The 6,957-nt window shown below is 36.9% G+C and overlaps 1 long non-coding RNA gene across 1 annotated transcript; it reads left to right on the top strand.

Moving 5' to 3' along the window:
- Positions 1–533: 533 nt before the first annotated feature.
- Positions 534–2,891, top strand: LOC145652389 (uncharacterized). The gene is made up of 2 exons (XR_014118619.1): positions 534–989; positions 2,221–2,891. It is a non-coding gene; the product is annotated as an uncharacterized LOC145652389 (long non-coding RNA).
- The last annotated feature ends 4,066 nt before the right edge of the window (positions 2,892–6,957 follow it).

The raw sequence follows: 6,957 nt of genomic DNA, 5'->3' as shown, positions 1-6,957 counted from the left end.
TCTCCTTGGCAGGTGACGCTGGAGACACAGCCAGGTCCTAGTAGATCATTTCTGGACTAACTTCATCCGCTGTCATCTGCCAGATCTTCAGAAGCAACAAAAGTGCCATAAGGACCAAGATAACTTATCCATTGGTCAAGTAGTGATGGTAGTTGATCCTCAGCTGCCTCGAGCTATGTGGCCTATTGGTCGGGTGATTAAAGCCTACCCTGGAACGGACGGACTTATCAGAACAGCAGAGGTATGCATCAAGGGTCGGACATACCTGCAACCAGTTGCACGATTGGTCAGATTACCCACTTGGACAGATGATGAGGACAATCCAGATAATTGACTTTAATATGTTATTTAAGAAGCAAATTTAGTTACAAAATTTGGGGGTGGCTATGTAAGAAAGTATATAGCGCCCATGTTATGTTAGTTATGTTTACTCTGTTGTATTACGTTTTGAGTTGTTCCTACTGAGACGCTGTAGTTTTCGCCAGGATGTACTTTGCGCATGCGCAGCACGAGCCCTTTTGCGTTAGCTAATGGAGGAACGTACTGCCATGCTTTGTGGACTTCCATAAGCATCCTCAGTTGTTTCTGTCAATCTGTTTAAAAGTAAGTTGATTATTAATTATATTACAGTAACGGACATTATACAGATTGGACGATCTTGATTATTTGTAGTCGAGTGCTAAATTCTACAATAAACCTGCGGCTGGCTCACCATCTTTCCGAACCCTGCTCTCTGACCGCCAAGGCCACCAAGCAGGCACACCCTAGAGTTTTAACTCTTTTTCAGGTAGTGAACTGTTTTAAGCATTTGTCGAGTGTTTTACACGGATGTTGTTTAGCAATAGTTCTTTGTGCTTGAAACGTTCCAGTTAGGAAGCATAAGCGATTTTGCGAGGATGGGTCCTGGACGTTTCGTTTTAGATATTTTTCCCGCCCGGCAATAGGGACAATAAAATGTTCTTGGCTGTTTCGGGGGTATTTTTAGCTTGGTGAGTATAAATTCCTTTACTGCGGTTTCCGTTGTCACTCATACATATTGCTGTGGTGTTTTATTTTTTATTTTTTGTTATGTAATTTGCTCCTTGCTGAGCTCTGTGCTTTACACGGAGCGGTGATAAGATAACCTAATTCTTTATAGAGGACTTATGCAAGTGAGCTGCTTGCATCTGATCAGGATAGCTTATTGTCGATTGAAAGCGAAATGCCGCTCATCTCCGCATCTAACTGGGATGTTACCTGATATTCCGGGACACCAGGTCGATGTTGCCGGCCGTTGTCTCTTCGACAAGGCATACTTGTTCCCTTGTCTTTATCCAGGCTGAGTATTTGTAGTAGCCCACTAGTCGATGAAATCTTACAGTTCTTAAAGGATGCTCAACTTGTTGATTGTACTGATGAAAATGAGAAGTCCCCCCCCCCCCCCCCCCGGAAATTAATTGGTTTGTGTTTTGGATCTAATAGCTGGAGGCTAACTACCATCTTGTCGATCGTACTCTATGTCGCAGAAGTGTGTCAGTGTGTCATGATCGGAGCAACAAGACTATAATACACGCTGACAGAATTGCACGTTGTCAGAAATAATACGTTTATACGTATTATTTACAAGTTTATGAAATCCCAGCAGACATTCGTGCATAATTTCGTTCCCAGACCGTTAGCTGGGAGAGTAATTGAGTCAATCAGCGTTAGCTAGGAGAGTGACTGAGGTTAACCGTGTTAGATGGGAGAAAGGTTTAGGTAAACAATATTAGCTAGGAGAGTGAGTGAGGTTAAAAACGTTAGAAGGGAGAATGAAAAGGTATTGGCTAGGAGAGTGACGGAGGTAAACATTGCTACCTGGGAGAGTCCTGGTAGCTCTCAAGCTGTAGATATTGACCTTCTCCAGGCACCCAGACTGGCTTTGGTAATCTCTGAGGCGATGAACGACCATGTACCTAGAGCTCGGGTTAGCAGACAAGAGCTAAGGCTTAATAATACAAATACAAGTAAACACAAAGTAACAGCAATCATATTGTAATAAAGCCAATATCTAATTTCATGTAGAATCTATGCCCTGTCTTGTATTAGAAAAATACAATAATATATAATAATATAATTTTGTTCCATCAGAGAAATATTCACTAATGTAAATCTTGCTGTCATTTAACTACTGAAACTAACCTCTGACAAGTTCGTGATTTATTGCTCTTTCTGAACTTAAGTGTTTTCATTTATTTACAGTGGCTCCAGGTAAGAACCTTTAGCTCTGTTGTTGGAACCTTTACAAAGTCTGCTTTTCTGTTGTCATTTATGAGTATATGATTGCCATTTATGAGTATATGATAAATTACACATTACAGAAGAGTGTAGAAGTGATATTTTTATGGTTTGGTGTAGTCAACATAACAGCATGTTTATTAAATCAGCAATCTTCAGATGAGGTTAGCTAGCTGTAATGTCAGTTGGCTATCTTATAAAAAAAACATTTAAGGTTTGCGTTGAACTCTACAATAATAGCTTTTATAGCAGACTACTGACATCTGTTTTAGAAATCTGAACCAAGAAAGTGCATTGTGCTTGTGAGGTCTTTGTGCTGGAAAATGATGCTTCCTTTCTCTTACACTGCTTAATTGCCATATTTTTAACCAGTGATTAAAAAAAACCCCACACTGGTTCATTTAAAGATATTTACCAAATATATCTGATCACAGATTGTATTTTCAACACCAAACAAGAGACAGAGAAAAAATAATGATCAAGGGTGAGGGCTCATTATAAGAGCAGGTGCCAGGCTCAGTATTTTATGTACAACAGAATATTTGGTAATGAAGGCTGTAATGAAATCTATGTATTTGTTAACATGTATTTGTTCAATACAATATTTAATAAAAACTAAATTCAGAATTTACAAATGTCTTTTATTTTGTTTTGTGTGTTTCTTTGAGTGAATTTCAGGTCCTTTTGTCTGCCAAATAACAGAACTATGTTCTGTTGGAACTAACATACCTAGAGAAATCCACTCAGCAAACCTAAATGACATTCTCTTTTCTCTGCCACAACTAATGCCAGTTGCCACATAATACAGCACGTCATGCTTTTCAAATGAAGTTACAGAACCGAAACATGCTCCAATGATGGAAATGTAACTGAGAGCCAAGAAAACATTCTTCCTGTCATTCAGTATGGCAAGAATAATAAATGAGTTAGAAGTTTGCCCCCCCCCAGCCTCACATTAAATAAAAAGATAGATAAATAATGGCAAGAGGTTGAAGTGGACATTGTGATGACTGTGTAAAACATTAATTTGGCATTCTTTCTTTTTACATTTTCTCCACTTCTAGTTTTAACACAAATACTCTGATGCTAGGAAGTCCAAATAAGATGATTAGAAGTTAGGCCCATGAAATATGCCAAGCAATTTTCATAACCTCTCTGGTCAGTCTTTACTTAGTAACAGCAGTAGTTTATAAGACAGCCATAGTTTGTTAGCCTCACTCTAAATCAACATGGAGAAATTCAATTGTTCTCACCTACTAAAATCACTGCCAGCAGGAGTTCTGTTTGGTTTTAGACACAGCTTTGGACTCTTGTCTGGGAATCAAAAAAGTCCACTTGAGAAGAGGCATCGCTGTAATTAACGGGTCAATATAATCCATACTGTGTAAAGTATCTAAAATATTAGACATTTAAGAAGACTAGGCCTCACTTAAGGTTTCTGTATTGTAGTTAAAAGTGATAATCACTTGCAATTCACAAAAGTATTACCAAACTTCTTCACTCACCACAGCTGCAGATTTGAAAACTATCAAATGGCATCATAAAGTCAAGTTATAATAATAATAGCACAGAATGTAGACTTTTGAATGTAGACTTTTTCTACTTATTCTTCTAGATTGTTTTGCTTAGACCTTGTTTTTAACTGCTTTTTCAGAAAGAATATTTAGTTTAGTGATGTGGGGTAAAAATAACTTGCACTAAAGTGCTGAAATGGTTACATTAACAGTTTGGAAAAGGACTTTCCATGCAAAGTAGATATTAAGCAAATCTTCTGCTCAGAATGAACAATGCAGTTTTGTTTGGGTTAGTATATCCTGACTTTGCTTCTGAGCACTGGGTTTCTGTAGCCATTTTGAATTGTGTCACTGTTCCTGTGAAGACAACTGAAATTACAGTAACAATTATAACTGGACATATTAAAAGTGAAAACAGGACACCCTGCCCTGAAACACAGAGCCATTGTTAAGTGAATAATGGGCTTTAGCTGGGAGATGATTGCATGTCATTTTCAGCCATAATTTTACAAAATGTGTTTAAGTAGCTTCATTATAATATTTATATTAAGTACCTAGGTAAAAACAATGTACACTAGGTTTGAAATTAGTAGCTTCTTCTTTTGTATGGGAAAATTCCAAGTTATCCATAATTGTAATCTAATTCATCTGAAGATGAATTCAGTTCAAATAACTTTGGTCATATTCTGTGTATCTGATCATTTTTCTGCTCACTATAGCCATTGTATGACTCAGAATCAATTTAATTAACTAGTGCTATAACACACACTTAAATGCTCTCATACACACACATTTAGTTTGATAGCTTTATGAAGAAAGTTTTAGTAGCTTGTGATAACTAGACCGTGACATCATTTGGGGCCTTCTAGGAATAGTACTAGTCATTTTTAGTGCCCTGGAATCAGCCTGTAGAAATGGAATCTTCAAAAGCAATCTACTACTCACTATTTACTACTCATCAAAAATAATGTCATTTAAATTAATTTACTGTCTCTCTCTTTTTCTCAAACACACACACACAAAAGCACTGAGAGCTTCCTGGGCTTGTGAAAAAGATTAGCAGCATGACTGTTCTTGGCTCCCTGAGCTTCTATTCTGGCCTAATGCCTGGTAATAGCTGGAGATTAAATCATGATTAATCGTGCATCATTATGGTGGGGATTGTTACCACATGCAGACTGCTAGATTGTTTTCCAGCCCACACCTGCAGAAGCAAGGATTTCAACTCTCCCTTTAGTGACATATTTCACTTTCATGTTATGTAGGTCTAGGTGGAGGGAAAACAATGAAGTCATATCTTCAAGCCTATCTTTATTTCTATAGGTGTCTATTTAAGAGGAAATTTTGATCTGTTTATAATTTAATCTCTGTCTACTGCAAATGCAGTGACCTGTTTATTACCACAGAAAAAAATAATGTACTTACAATGAAAAAAAGCTTATTTTAAATGTTTTTAAAAAACATATTAACACCAGTAAAATGCCCATATTTTATATAAAACACAAGACCATATAACCCTGTATCAAAACAACCATGATAGTCTAGGATAACGCATATGAGAGAATCTGTTATCGAGACTGTTTAAGTTATATTAAGTTTTATCTATCACCTCTAGATAAAGTAAAAGTTCAGATTACTCTCAAGGGAATAACCAGGTGTGTTTACACTAGGAAAAATAGTCATGTCATAGAAACAATGAATTACGCTACTTTCAGTACTTGCACTTGTAATGCATTGTAATATACTTGAAATGTATTTTGACTTTGCTGTTTTTTGTTTTAAGTAGTACCCCCAACAATAGAGCAATAAGAGCAACAAACACCAACAACAGAGCAATAAGGAATTGCCAAAATTAAAACATTTAACACAACATTATGGCCTTGCTTCAGCTATGATGTTTTCGTGATAACATACTCCCTCTCATGTTTTACTGCTTAAACAGGACAGCTTTGGTATACATGTTATACAGCTCTGTTGTATAAATTGACAGCTTTGAGAGATCTCACAAAAAACAACAAAATAATAATAATAATTATAATTACTCTGTTTTTCCCCCCCTCCATGTCCCCTCCAGGGCTCAATACTCAACAGAGATTAAATTACATTTAATGTAAGATATCTTTTTTAATAATTTCAAAACACTCATTTTAACATGCTACATAAGTGAACAATGGACAAGGTATGTGACTTGGAGGGTAATTTTATATATTTATTTTGTTACTCAAGACGGATATGAAAAAAGATAATTAAAAATTGGGTTGTAAATGAACCCTTCTCAATATCAAATAATAGGAAATTAAACTATCCTGATCAAGCCATTTTGGAGATTAAGATTTCTGTGAATAACAACTGGTATTCATGCGGCTGGATGAAATTGGTTTGGATGAGGATCTTGGCTGCTCCATTACGGATGCACTTTGAAGCATATTTGAGCATGTGAACTTACATCCACCATCAAGTTCTTTTCATCTGCCCAGCCACTGGCATTTGCATATAACTCCTACTCTCAGTTATTAGATTTATGTTGCTTGTGTGTGGCTGAGGTGCACGCCAAGGTTTCTGTACCTGAGCCAAGTGAAAAGATGGAACTGGATTGTGGAAGCAGGGTGAAACACTGGCAGCCTCTGATATGATGACAGAGTGAATTACAAACTGCATGCTGCAGGAATTAGCTGGAACCAAGGCCTGCCTGGGGCTCTATAATGTGTGACTTTGACTTAGAGCTTTCAGTGAAAACTGACTGAAATTAAGTGATGGAATAGAAAATGATACAGTGAACTCGAAAAAGCAAACAGGGCCACGATAAATGGCTGAACTGGCAGAGGAATTAAACAAAACATCTCCAATTTCAGTTGTGTGACAGGTTTTCTCCTAATGTAGTAATGATGGCTGAATTCAGTGATTAGGATGATAAGGTAATGCACTTTTCTGTCTGTTAAACAGTGGCTCAATTTAAAAACCTACTTTAATAAGATAAACTTTTGGAAATGTCACCAGTAATACAGGTCATAAATATCAGCAGTCTGTCCTCTTATTCCATGCTTTCTGGAAGGGAATCTATTATTGGGGATAATTACAGTGTCAGAGAGTCTAACGATGCTCAATTCAGATATGACAAATTTCTGATCTATTACTAGGCTGTCAACATTAGACATATACTGTACATCCACCTTCCACTGCCTTGCCA

Source organism: Electrophorus electricus, chromosome 2, assembly GCF_041902795.1.
Source record: "Electrophorus electricus isolate QZ-2024a chromosome 2, ASM4190279v1, whole genome shotgun sequence".
Classification (NCBI taxonomy): domain Eukaryota; kingdom Metazoa; phylum Chordata; class Actinopteri; order Gymnotiformes; family Gymnotidae; genus Electrophorus; species Electrophorus electricus.
This window is presented reverse-complemented; position numbering and strand designations above follow the sequence as displayed.